The sequence below is a fragment of the Vipera ursinii genome, assembly GCF_947247035.1.
Source record: "Vipera ursinii genome assembly, chromosome: W".
NCBI lineage: Eukaryota > Metazoa > Chordata > Lepidosauria > Squamata > Viperidae > Vipera > Vipera ursinii.
In genome coordinates, this window is record NC_139522.1 from 27,681,098 (window position 1) to 27,695,397 (window position 14,300).

The following is a 14,300-nucleotide window of genomic DNA, read 5'->3' on the forward strand; positions in this document are numbered from 1 at the left end:
CTTCTACTAACCCAACTGTTTTACGTAGTGAGTTAAAGTTTACATGCCCTAACCGCCTATGCAATAAATGTATACATTCGTCATGTGGCTTCTTGTTCTCACATATTGAGTTAGCTTTAACTGTACTAACCTGGTTATTTGTGAGAACGAATAAACCATTTTTCAAATTAGCAGTTACACAGGTTCCATTCCTCTCAATAGTGCATTGCTCCTCTCTGAATGTTACCACAAACCCAACTTTAACTAATTCCCTTACAGATAACAGGTTGAATCTTAGTTTAGGTATATACAACATAGGTAACTGTTCATCAGTACATGGACAATAGGAATTACCTTCACCAGAGGCCTTCATCCTCCAACCGTTTGCTAGTGAAACATATTGGTTGCTGTTTTTCATATTAATAAACCTCTCTTTCACTTTAGTAATGCATTGTGAAGCCCCACTATCAACAACCCACAATTCATTATTTCTGGATGTTGGTTCACCAGAAATAGCCAAACCAATGCCCTTTTTAGCCTTCCCACTGCTATTTACATTCTGTTTTCTTCCCTTTCAACAGAATTTGGCTATATGCCCTCTAGCCCCACAAGAATAACATTTCTTGACATTGTAAGCAGTGGTGAATGGCTGCTCCTCTTGTGGCTGTGTCTCTCTCAGCTGGTCTCTGTCACGCCTCCTTCTGGACTCTTCCAGCAGTCTCCCAGTAATGTTAGTCAAAATCAGTTCCTCTCTGGTCAGGACTTCCAAAGAAGAAACATACCCATCAAAACTCTCATCCAAAGATGACAGAATAATGTAGACCTGATGCAACTCTGAAAAAATCGGCTCCTTTTCATGAAGCTCTTGAAAAGTTGCCTTCATGTAATTTAAATGGGTCAGCATATCTCCATTCTTCTGCAGACGAGCCCTAAACAGCTTACGTGTAAGGTGTATATGTGCACCCACACTGTCTTGAACATAAAGCCTTCGCAAAACGCCCCAACACCTAGCAGCAGACTCCTCACCACGAATATGGACAAGCTGCTGGTCATTCAGTGTTAGCCCAATAATGCAAAGAGCTTTCTCATTGTTTCGTTTAAAGTTGTCTATCCTCTTTACATCCTCTTCGTCATCTGGATCCCAAGCAGTAGTATCTGGTGGGTTATTTACAACAGTCCATAGTCCTTCCTTGCGCAAAAGCAAGCAGCATTTTGTTGACCAGGAAACATAGTTTGTCCCATCCAACCGGGTTATCCAGGAGATGCCTGACAACAGTTCTTGTGCCATTTTACACCAAAATAGCTAACACAAACTCAGCTAGGAATACTGTGTGTACTTACTCTCAGTACAGGCCTGGGCCCATAACCAGTGTTAAGGAATTTGTTGTGCAGAGGTCAATACACAGTTCAGGTTTACAACAGTAGTAAACCAACAGCAGAGCAAAAACAGTAATAGTAGAGATCAGTGAAATCAGAGAGAGAGAGAAGCTATGTTCCTAGCTTCCTCTTATGGCCATGAGAACACTTACACACCCATTGGCCAATTAACTTCTTAAAGACATAGCATTATGGTTAATATATTTTCAACCCAACATTGTAGGCTAACACCATATGCCTAACACTCTCTTTCTTTCTTTCTTTCTTTCTTTCTTTCTTTCTTTCTTTCTTTCTTTCTTTCTTTCTTTCTTTCTTTCTTTCTTTCTTTCTTTCTTTCTTTCTTTCCCTCCAAAAGAGGCACCAGATCTTATTTTCGGGGGGTGCCTTTTTCACAGTCTCACTTCACGGCAGTGGCACTGACAGCCCTACCCAGCTGACCCACTTCTTCTGCGGCCGAAGGAAATGCCTCTACAGCTGAGAATGGAGCTCCGCCCTGCATTTCGCCGTCAGAGGCCTTCTGGAAAGACCTCTGCAACCGAGAACCGATTGAACCCGTAGCTCTGTTCTCAGCTGCAGAAGCCTTTCCGGAAGGCTCCAGTCTTACTTTCAGGGAAACACGGTAGTATATGGGTGGTTTGTTGACTGTATGTTTTTGTGTCCTGCTATTGGTGAGCATCCTGGAAGACAGGGAACATAAATGATGCAATCTTGGCAATCTGAGAATTGAAAAGTCAGCAGATTAATGTTTTCTCATACCCACTAATTTGGCATTATAATGATCCATATTCATTTCCCTTCACAAACATGCTGTTCAGCTGACTGATGAAGTTAAATAGTGATTTTAACAGTTTTTATGCTGCTTTAGCTGTTATTTATTTCTGGTTAGCCACCTTCAGTGATAGAAGAGCAGGATACATATCAAATAACAACTGGAAAAGGAATTCCCTATTATTTTACATCACCAGGAATCACGAGTGGTGAGCTGATGATGTAATGATGTCAACGAATTAGAGTTGTTCCCCCACCCCCACCCCCTTTCCCTATATTGCAAATATTCTTCAATTGAGGCAAATTTTGGCAGTGGAATTATTTTAGGAAAAATGCTTTATAAATTGGTTATTTCAGGAAAATCTAAAGTAGATTTCTTATATTTCAGTGCAATCTTTATATGCAGAACATAAGTAATTGCATTTGAATTGTCCACTGCTTTGCATTCCATTCTTCCATTCAGACATTGAAAATTCTCTGATGACATCTCAGAACATATTTATTTAACAAAAAGTAACAGTTTAGAATTTCTCTAGATCTTTGCTTGTGACATTCATTTTATTAATTTTTTTTTAATTCCCACTTTAAAAATTTTGTGGGATGGCTGATCTGCAGTTGGTTTACCTGTGTTTCCTTTTTTTCTTTCTTGGAGGAGTATCAACATCTTCAGCAGGTGCTGGAGCAATAATACTAGATTCCTTTACTCTAAACTCATATACCTGTAAGGAGATTAAACATCCTCTATGTTTCAGTGCAATGTTTTATTGATTAGAATTTGATGTATTAGCATTCTCCATAAAATCTAATACATTTGAAATTAGTAACAAATGAATGCTTGTACTGTTTCACTACTAATAGTTTTGAAAACATTCTCATCATTTCATACTTACCTGTCTGCATGTTTTGGTCCCAATTAACCTGGCTATTGCACAGAAATTGTCATAGTAGGTACCAATGAGAACCCTGAACATAGAAGCTTCAGCACCAGTCCATTCAACATTTTCTGGAGGCTCTATATTTATCTTCATCTTGATTGGTGTTTGACACCTAGAATTTGCTTCTGCAATACCAAAAGAAAACAGTTTCAATTCCCAGAAATAACAGCTATGGCCAAACAGAAAAAAAGCTTACTTTCAATAGGATACCATTTTAAATATAGCAGAGGCAGGCAATGCGTACACTCTACAGCCAACAGCCTTGACCAAGGTCAATAGATTGTGGAAGCTGTAATCCAAAACATAAGGAGGACCTCAGATTGCTAATTCTGATATATAGCACAGTTATGAAGTTATCAGACTTGACTTTTGACCCCTCACATTTCTGAAATGAGTCTTTATTCTTTACGTTTAATTAATGGCACATCCTAACTTCTGGGTGACAAATGGTGAGCTAACACATCTCTGAATGAGTGGAGTTGACTTTGCCGTCACAAATAAAGGACTAGAGAGATCAGTCCCATGTAACCTCTCCAGATAAGGAGAGGATGGGAGATCACTCACTTATTCTCCAGATGACTGCTCCTTGCAAGGAGACCACAGGATAGTAGTTTTGCTGCAGGTTTGAATATCAGGAGACAAAGAAAAGCCATCACATACTCAACCGCAGCAGAGCCTTTTAAAGAACAATGGGTTTGGTAACCTCACTTTCTAATTGTTTTCCAATATTACCTATTTAACTATCTTAAGACTAATAGAAATCTTCAAAAAGACAAGTTTGCAAAGTCAAGTGGTGAGTTCACCTTCATTCCAGAATAAAAGTTAACTATAAGCTTGAGCCCCTTCATGGATTACTGCCTTGTCATGGCGAAGGGGCTTGCATAATTCAATGAAGCTATGAGCTATGCCGTGCAGGGCCACCCAAGATGGAAAGGTCATAGCAGAGAGTTCTGACAAAACGTGAACCACTGGAGAAGGAAATGCCAAACCACTCCAGTATCTTTGCCATGAAAACCCTATGGACAGTACCAAAAGGCAAAACGATAGGACGCTGGAAGATGAGCCCCTCAGGTCGGAAGGCGTCCAATATGCTACTGGGGAAGAGCAGAGGGCTAGTACTAGTAGCGCCAGAAAGAATTAAGCGACTGGGCCAAAGCCGAAAGGACGCTCAGCTGTGGATGTGTCTGGTGGTGAAAGGAAAGTCCGATGCTGTAAAGATTTTTTCTCCATAGGAACCTGGAATGTAAGATCCATGAATCAAGGAAAGCTGGACATAGTCAAACAAGAGATGACAAGACTGAACATTGACATCTTAGGTATCAGCGAACTAAAATGGACAGGAATGAGTGAATTTAATTCAGATGACCATCAGATATACTACTGCGGGCAAGAATCCCTCAGAAGAAATGGAGTAGCCTTCATAGTCAATAAAAGAGTAGGAAAAGCAATACTGGGATACAATACCCAAAATGACAGAATGATCTCAGTTCGAATCCAAGGCAAACCATTCAATATCACAGTAGTCCAAGTCTATGCCCCAACCACCGGTGCTGAAGAGGATGAAATTGACCGGTTCTATGAAGCCCTACAGCACCTTATAGAACTAACACCAAAAAATGATGTCCTTATCATCATGGGGGATTGGAATGCTAAAGTAGGAAGCCAAAAGATAACCGGAATAACAGGCAAGTTTGGCCTTGGAGTGCAAAATGAAGCAGGGCACAGGCTGATAGAATTTTGTCAAGAGAATACGATGGTCATAGCAAACACTGTTTTCCAACAACCCAAGAGATGGCTCTACACATGGACATCACCAGACGGTCAACACAGAAATCAGATTGACTATATGCTCTGCAGCCAAAGATGGAGAAGCTCTATACAGTCAGTAAAAACAAGACCAGGAGCTGACTGTGGCTCAGACCATGAGCTTCTCATTGCAAAGTTTAGGCTTAAACTGAAGAAAGTAGGGAAAAGCACTAGGCCACTCAGGTATGAATTAAATTATATCCCTGTTGAATATACAGTAGAGGTGACAAATAGATTTAAGGAATTAGATCTGATAGACAGAGTGCCTGAAAAACTATGGACAGAGGTTCGCAACATTGTACAACAGGTAGCAACCAAAACCATCCCAAAGGAAAAGAAATGCAAGAAAGCCAAATGGCTGTCTGAGGAAGCTTTGCAAATAGTTGAGGAAAGGAGGGAAGCAAAAGGCAAGGGAGAAAAAGAAAGATACGCCCAATTGAATGCAGAATTCCAGAGAATAGCTAGAAGTGATAAGAATGCCTTCTTAAATGAACAGTGCAAAGAAATAGAAGAAAACAATAGAATAGGGAGGACCAGAGATCTTTTCAAGAAAATTGGAGAGATGAAGGGAACATTTCATGCAAAAATGGGCATGATAAAGGACCAAAATGGCAGGGACCTAACAGAGGCAGAAGAGATTAATAAGAGGTGGCAAAATTACACAGAAGAACTATACAAGAATGAGCTTAACGTCCCTGATAATGACAATGAGGTGGTCACTGACCTTGAGCCAGACATCTTGGAATGTGAAGTGAAGTGGGCCTTAGAAAAGCTGAGCAACAACAAAGTTAGTGGAGGTGACAGTATTCCAGCTGAGCTATTCAAAATCTTAAAAGATATGCAGTAAAAGTGCTACACTCAATTTGCCAGCAAATTTGGAAAACTCAAGAGTGGCCACAGGATTCGAAAAGATCAGTTTACATTCCAATTCCAAAGAAAGGCAGTGCCAAAGAATGTTCAAACTATCGCACCAATTGCACTCATTTCTCATGCTAGTAAAGTTATGCTTAAAATCCTACAAGCTAGAATCCAGCAGTATGTGGATCAAGAACTACCAGAAGTACAGGCAGGATTTCGAAGAGGCAGAGGAACTAGAGATAAAATTGCCAACATATGCTGGTTCATGGAGAAAGCTAGGGAGTTCCAGAAAAACATCTACTTCTGCTTCATTGACTATGCTAAAGCCTTTGATTGTGTGGATCACAACAAACTGTGGCAAGTTGTTAAAGAGATGGGAGTACCAGACCATCTTATTTGTCTCTTGAGAAACCTATATTGTTGTGATTCAGGGTAAGCCTGTGGGTTCGGCAGTTGGGTCGGACGACTCAGAGGAGGAGGAGGAGGGGGGTGTTGAAGAGCTTGATGAGAGTCCTCAGCCAGGCCCCTCTCATCTGGTCACGACGCAGACCCAGCTGTGTGAGCCTGACAGCATGGATGAAGATGACCCACAGCTGGCCCTGTTCAAGGACGCCCAATGCAGGAGGCAGTCAATCAGGAGTAAACAGAGGAAGGCAATGGGGCTCCTCGGAAGGAGGCAGAGAGAAGCCACGCCCCGAACTGTATTTAAGGGGGAATGCGTGGGAGGGCTGGTTTGCTGAAGGCAACCGCTTGAAAAGCTCCTGTTTCTTGGTTTGTGTCTTGTTCTATTTGTTTTTGTAGCAATAAATTTGGCAGGCGTAATTCCAGCCTCTTGCCTTCTTGTAAAACGGGTTGTCCCTGCCTTTTCTGCAGGGCCGGTAGAAGGCTGGTACAGAACATATATGTGGGTCAAGAAGCATCAGTGAGAACTGGACACGGAACCACTGATTGGTTCAAAATTGGGAAAGGAGTCCGGCAAGGCTGTATACTGTCACCCTGCCTATTTAACTTATATGCAGAGCACATCATGAGAAAGGCAGGGTTAGAGGAATCAAAAGTTGGAATTAAGATTGCTGGGAGAAATATCAACAACCTAAGATATGCAGATGATACCACTCTAATGGCAGAAAGTGAAGAAGAACTAAAGAGCCTCTTGTTGCGGGTGAAGAAGGAGAGTTGAAACTTAACATTAAGAAAACCAAGATCATGGCATCCGGCCCTCTCAATTCCTGGCAAATAGATGAGGAAGAAATGGAGGTAGTGACAGATTTTATTTTCCTGGGCTCCAAGATCACTGCAGATGGGGACTGTAGCCAAGAAATTAAAAGACGCTTGCTCCTCGGGAGGAAAGCCATGGCAAATCTAGACAGCACACTAAAAAGCAGAGACATCACCCTGTCAACAAAAGTGTGTATAGTCAAGGCTATGGTCTTTCCAGTTGCAATGTATGGCAGTGAAAGTTGGACCATAAGAAAGGCTGAGCACCAAAGAATTGAGGCCTTTGAACTATGGTGTTGGAAAAGACTCCTGTGAGTCCCTTGGACTGCAAGGCAATCAAACCGGTCAGTCCTAGAGGAAATCAACCCTGACTGCTCTTTAGAAGGCCCGATCCTGAAGCTAAAACTCAAATACTTTGGCCACCTAATGAGAAGGAAGGACTCACTGGAGAAGAGCCTAATGCTGAGAAAGATTGAGGGCAATAGAAGAAGGGGACGACAGAGAATGAGGTGGCTGGATGGAGTCACTGAAGCAGTAGGCATGAGTTTAAATGGACTCCAGAAGATGGTAGAGGATAGGAAGGCCTGGAGGAACATTGTCCATTGGGTCGCGATGGGTCGGACATTACTTCGCAGCTAACAACAAACATAAGCTTGAGAATTTTTAAAAAAAAAATTGAAGTAAATGGCAAAAAGCTAAATAAGACTTTAATTCAAGAAAGTTACAAACAAATTAAGGGACCAGAAAAATTTGGAATGACTTTTGCTATTAGAGTTTGGAAATACTTATATAAACAAATAGCACCTCGATGGAAACTAAATTGTTTAGTCTACCTTAAGTCACAGCAGAAATTCGAGACTTTATGATTTCATAAATTGGATACTACAGGGGACTAAAGGTTCCAGGCATAAAAGAAAAAAAGACTTTAAAAACAGATAGGTTTGTGTTTTAGTTTTGGTCACCACCAAGACAAAATGACAGAAAATAGTATGACACTTGAAATGCTCCAGGAGATATTTGAACAATGAGGACAGAAACTAGCAGCCAGAATGTCAGAAATGCTGTCTGCTTCTATGGGTAGACTATGTCCAAAAATATATTAAAGAAGAAATGACAGATGATAGAGAATACCGCAGAAGAACTACATCTTAAAGAGCTAAAATAAACTTCATCTGATACAGAAATATTAGAATATAAAAAATGTTGAAATAGTGTAAAATAAAAACAATTGTGGATTATAAGACAGAGATGATAGTTAAAGTGGAAATACAAATGATAAGCCAAGAGAATGACCTGCATCTTGAGTTCTCAGTGGATTTACAAAGGAGGTTTGCTGAAGCCTCGAAGTAGCCTCTGAGGTGGGAAAGAGAAAAAACTGAAGAGAAGCTCCTCCCAATACCATCTGAATTAATTAAAGATCAAAATTTTGAGAAACATATTGAATGAGTACAAAGTTGGTTTGTATGACCAAGGTTAAAATAAGAGAAGTTTCTATAAAATCAATTAATGGCATATCCAGAGGAGCAATCAACAAAAATGTTGCTAATCATATCCTCAAAAAGGAAATTCCAAGGTATTCCTGTATCAGGTTTGACTGAAGCATTCATTTACTCTTGGCACAGAAAGAAAACAAGACAACATGCTGGGGGGGGGGAGAGATAGACTGGAAGGATGTATGCCAACTCATTTTATGGTATATAAGTAACCGATTTTACATGATACATGAGTGATTACAGCACTATGCTCCAAAATAAAGTTGGAAAATTAATGTTTGAGCATCTTTGATATCCCTTATGTACTGTAATGATTAATTCCAATTTGATGAGATAAAGGTATCAAATAATGGATTAATTCCTACTGTCAAGAAAAACATTCCTCAGATTTTTATCTAAGGTATAACTGAAGAGTATAGCACATGCTGGAGCACAAAGGAAAAAAATGTCACACTCATATAAATTGGTTGAGTATTCCATCACATTAAATCAGAAGTAATGGTTTAATGTTCCATTTACTTGACTGGTTCTTTTTAGCCAAAATGAGGCTGAGATCCAGAAGGTCTGTTTTGTTTTGTTGCTCACAACCTAGGTGAAAAACTGGAACAACTGGAAAAACTGCTAAAATGTTTAATTAAAAATAACAAAAGTCTTGTAGAGACATTGACGTCTGATTCTCAGAGGCACTGAGCATCTTTAATTAGCAATTTGAAAAATGCAAGGTTTCATCTCTGGAATGTACTGTCCTGCAATAATCAGGAGCTATATTAATTCTAATTTGAGTGGAAAAAAGAGAAAATGGGGATAAAAATGCCAGACAGACCCCACTCCCCAATATGTATGGAGAAGAATCTGGCTATTTATTTCATTTCTTAAAAATAAAAAAAAACTCCCAAATGAATTGAAAATGATTACATAAATGTTATTACAAATTAAAACAATCCATTAAAATGACCAATATTAGAAGGTGAGTGGCTTGGGAAATAGCATCATAAAAACCTTGAGCTTTCGGAGGAATTGGATATTACTCTAACAGTCAATAAATTAACAGATAATAGGGGCAGCACTTTTGATTCAAAGCATGAGTGAACATTAACATACTGTTGGGACATCCCATTATAATGTATTTTAATTTATTGTTAATTATGATTTAAGGTAAAGGTAAAGGTTCCCCCGCACATGCGTGCTAGTCGTTTCCGACTCTAGGGGCCGGTGCTCATCTCCGTTTCAAAGCCGAAGAGCCAACGCTTGTCCGAGGATGTCTCCGTGGTCATGTGGCCGGCATGACTAGATGCCAAAGGTGCACGGAACGCTGTTACCTTCCCACCGTAGTGGTCCCTATTTTTCTACTTGCATTTTTACGTGCTTTCGAACTGCTAGGTTGGCAGAAGCTGGGACGAGTAACAGGTGCTCATTCTGTTATGCGGCACTCGGAATTCGACCTGCCAAACTGCCGACCTTCTGATCGACAAGCTCAGCGTCCTAACCCACTGAGCCACCGCATCCCTCAATTATGATTTAGCACATAGAAAAAGCTATAGTGCCTTGTATCTATTGGTATGGAGCTGAATTGCTTTATTAAGCAGAGATGACACCAACTTGAGCAAGACCATCTGCCTCCTGCCCCAGTATGGTTGACCATGAAAGTGATGGGTCAGACCGTTGTACCAAGCTGCTTAGGAATGTTTTTAGTAAGGAGGAATGTTAGTGATATGGTAAAAGTCTTAGCCTGCCTTATAACCTTTAGCTGAACTGTGTTACTATGACTACTGAAGATATATGCATGATGCTGCTCTTAATGATTGGTTTATAATGATGTGTGCTTCCATGATTGATTCATGGCAATGTATGATTTTCAAAATTGTATAAAAGGGTATCCACTCCAAGCAGGGGTGTTCCCATTTGGAACTTGCTTCTGGGTAATACCTTTATTTCCTTTCTACCTAACTGGTGATTCATTGGGCTTGCATGCCAGGTAAAAGGACCAGAGCTTTCTGTGACAACAATACCACCTTAAACCAAATACATACTTTCTCAGGATCAAGTGTAGAACCTTGGAGAAAACTATGGCTGCATTAAGGAACTGCAAATAAACACTCAATTTATGTCCCTATACATTCCAATAGACTTTTTGTCTTTAAAAATGAAGAAGTCCAAAACCCTAATAAAACATGCTTTGAGAAGTTGTTTAAATAACTTCAGAGGGAAATTATTCTACAGGACATTTCCCAGGATCAATAAGGCCATCTCAGTATTGCCACCAAGTCACATGGCCTCGTAGTCCTAATGACAGCAGGAGATGTAAAGTAGTTGCAGTTCTGCTGTTCAACACAAATTCCTGAAGAGGAAATAACTATTGTGAAATTCCGGTGCCGGAAGAACCTAGAATTGACATATATGAGGTCTGAAAGATTCTTGCATTGCTCATCCTATTGATAAAGCCCAAATGCCAGAAAAATAATTTTTGCCAATAAGGGCTAACATGTGTAGGGTCTACTGAGCATAGCAGCGTGGCTTTCTTAGAATGACTAAACATTATTATATTAACATTATTACTGTTGTGCTTTAAAGGAGTTTTCATTATTAGCTGGAGTAGACTGTATTTGGTTCCTCAAAATGTAGACCTTGAGTTGAATTTGTTGGCCTACTTTTTCTTTTTAGACTTAGAAAATAGTTTCAAAAGTAGGTAGTATATAAAACTATGGCCCTTCAAGAAAACAAATAACGTGTAATCCAATACTTCCAGTCCAAGTATAAACATGATTTACAAAACCAACAACATTCCACAATTGTCTCACCAGAGGAGCTTGAAGTTTCGTCATTTTTCTCTTCCTCATCTTTATCATTATTTTCACCTCCAGTTTCAGTTCCAGCTTCTCTGTCACTGTCTGCATCCTTTGATTCCAGCACATTTATGGTTGGCGTGCTGGGCCTGCTGGTATTGTTCGGAATCCTTCCCTTTCGGCGACCTCCTGGGTGCTTTGGAGGAGTTTTTATTCTCTCATCAGTCAAAGCAGCTGCAAACTCTTTGGCTCCTTCCTAGAATGCACAGAAACATTTGCAGGATAGGAGAAAGTGCATACAGCAGTGGCCCCCAAACTTTTGGGCGCCAGGGAGAAAGCTGTTTCTGCGGACCAGAGGGAGCGTGGCTTTGCATGCTGCCTGCCTGCATCCTGCAGATGGGGCTTCACTTGTTTGTGCAGCCTGGTTGCTGGCATGCAACGGACCGGTGCCAGTTCACAGACCAGGGGTTGGGGACCCCTGGCATACAGGGTAGAGCCTAGCTAAAAATGGGATTGAAATCATTGGCTAGAGCAAGTACTAAAAGTAAATTGTTATTGTGTTGTATCAAACTACAAGTGAGAATGCAAATCATAAAAGTGAATATAATTAAATTATAACTAAAACTTAAAACACTGATTTACTCCAACTCAATTCCCTTGACGATTCAGAAGTCTGATGTATTTTTATTGCTAGAAAGAAAAAATGGGGCTTATGTATAGTGGATATAAAAAGTCTACACACCCCTGTTGAAATGACAGATTTTTGAGATCTAAAAAAAATAAGACCAAGATAAATCACTTCAGAATTTATTCACTTTTAATGTAACATATAAGCTGTACAATTCAACTGAAAAACAAGCAAATCTTTTAGGGGAAAAAAATAACAATTTAAAAAAGCACAATAACACAGTTACATAAGTGTACACACCCTTAAACAAATACTTTGTTGAAGCACATTGTGATTTTATGACAGCATTCAGTCTTTTGAGATAGAAGCCTATCAGCATGGCACATCTTGCCTTGGGAATCTTTGCTCACTCGTCCTTGCAAAATCACTCCAAATCTGTCAGATTGTGAGGGCATCTCAGACTTCTGGCAGATATAGTGGCCTGCTAGCAGCATTCCTTTTTTGGTCTGTTACTGATTCTTGATGGATTTGTACCTAGAGATGTTTTCTAAGTCAGAAGAAATTTCCCTGGGAAAGGGAAGGTTTTACATTTAGGCAAGAAAAACCAAATGTACAGGTATAGAATAGGTTTTACCTGGCTCAATAGTAGTAACTATGAAAAGGATCTTGGAGTCCTAGTGAACAATCACTTAAATATGAACCAGCAGTGTGCTGCAGCTGCCAAAAAAGCCAACACAGTTTTAGGCTGCATTAACAGAGGGATAGAATCAAGATCATGTTAAGTGTTAGTACCGCTTTACATTACACTGGTAAGTCCACACTTGGAATACTGTATTCAGTTTTGGTCGCCACAATGTAAAAAAGCTGTTAAGACTCTAGAAAGAGGGCAGAGAAGAGCAACAAAGCTGATCAGGGGACTGGAGACTAAAACATATAAAAAACGGCTGCTGGAACTGGGTATGTCTAATTTAATGAAAAGGAGAACCAGGGGTGACATGATAGCAGTGTTCCAATATCTCAGGGGCTGCCACAAAGAAGAGGGAGTCAAGCCATTCTCCAAAGCCCCTGAAGGAAGGACAAGAAACAATGGATGGAAACTAATCAAGGAGAGAAGCAACCTAGAAATGAGGAGAAATTTTCTGACAGTTACAACAATTAATCAGTGGAACAACTTGTCTCCAGAAGTTGTGAATGTTCCAACACTGGAAGTTTTTAAAAAGAGACTGGCAAACCATTTGTCTAACATGGTATAGGTTTTCCTGCTTAAGCAGGGGGTTGGACTAGAAGACCTCCAAGGTCCAGTCCAACTATGCTATTCCAACCTTTGCTACTATGAGAAAACTACCAAGGGATGTCTTAGTCCATTTTGTAAGAAGAACAAGAGACCACATTTTGGACTGCCACTTCAAATCTAAACTAAGAATGGAAACCGTGGATATAATTATTTTGAAGGAGGACTTCCTGTTTGGCAGCTGTTGGGACAAGTTGGAAAAGCTGGTGCTCGGCTTTCCAGCTTGGTTTTTCTTCATGTAGCAACCCTTAAAGGGTCGGAAGGTTGCCCTGGGGGGGCAATGAAGGAGGAGAGATACTTCAGGAGCTCAGATCAGGGAGCACCTGATCGGAGAGAACTGTAGGACCCTCTGGAAAAGCAAAGAAAAAGGCTGTTAATCTCTTTCAGCCATAGCCGTCTCCGGCAGAAAGCAGAAGGACCATAAATTAGCTGAATTTCAACTGCGTGCTGAAGCTGGGTGACCAAGATTTTCTCTTTTCTTCTCTTTGAGGATTATAAATGCTGAGCCCTGATGGGAAAGGGCTGGAAAGTAAAGACTCCCAGAAGATTTAAAAGTAGCGAGGAAATATAAAAGGGGGAAAAGACTCTTTGTTAAAAATATTGGACATTGATAAATAAGCCAAGGAGGACATCTAGTAGTGAAAGAAGAACGAAATTTCTGATATATTGTTGTTGACTGAAGTTAACCTTGAAGGAAAACACCTGCAGACGATAAGACTGCTTTGTTGTGAGATTGAAATTCAAAGCTACTTCTATTGAATTTGGCTAAATTTAAACAGACGTTTTGGCTATAGACTGTAAACTGTAAAATGACTTCATCAAATATTACTAGACTTATGAAGAAAACTTCTTCTGCCCCCTCAGTAGGACAATCCAGTCCCACAACACAGGGATCTATTGAAGCAATGTTGCAACGGGAAAAGATAAATACTGCTCAAAGTGAAACACAGACTTCATTAAAATTTCTTCAAGATCTTATGTTAAAGAATCAAGAGACTTTGGAGAGGAATCATTTAGAGATGCAAGAGAATCATAAAAGCACACAAACTAAACTGGAGAAGTTAAATGAAGAAATTTTGGATATAAAGGGAAAATTTGAAACTCAAAATCAAACGATAATAAAAAATCAACAGAAGATACACAAAATTGAAGAAAAAACAGATG

At 39.9% G+C, this 14,300-nt stretch overlaps 1 protein-coding gene and 1 pseudogene across 2 annotated transcripts in view; both read right to left on the reverse strand.

Annotated features, from left to right (window-relative positions):
* Nucleotides 1-14,300, reverse strand: part of LOC310648221 (uncharacterized protein) — a gene marked incomplete at its 5' end in the record, with an annotated part of 797,336 nt that overhangs the window by 293,781 nt on the left and 489,255 nt on the right. The window lies entirely within an intron of this gene.
* The window catches only part of LOC310648298 (histone-lysine N-methyltransferase EZH2-like), a 237,098-nt pseudogene that overhangs the window by 20,452 nt on the left and 202,346 nt on the right, over nt 1-14,300 (reverse strand). Inside the window, exons 9-13 of the transcript in view lie at nt 11,233-11,473; nt 3,015-3,184; nt 2,749-2,843; nt 1,961-2,033; nt 1,786-1,885 (exon numbers count right to left, since the gene is read on the reverse strand). The product of the transcript in view is annotated as a histone-lysine N-methyltransferase EZH2-like (transcript). The remainder of the gene's footprint in view (nt 1-1,785; nt 1,886-1,960; nt 2,034-2,748; nt 2,844-3,014; nt 3,185-11,232; nt 11,474-14,300) is intronic.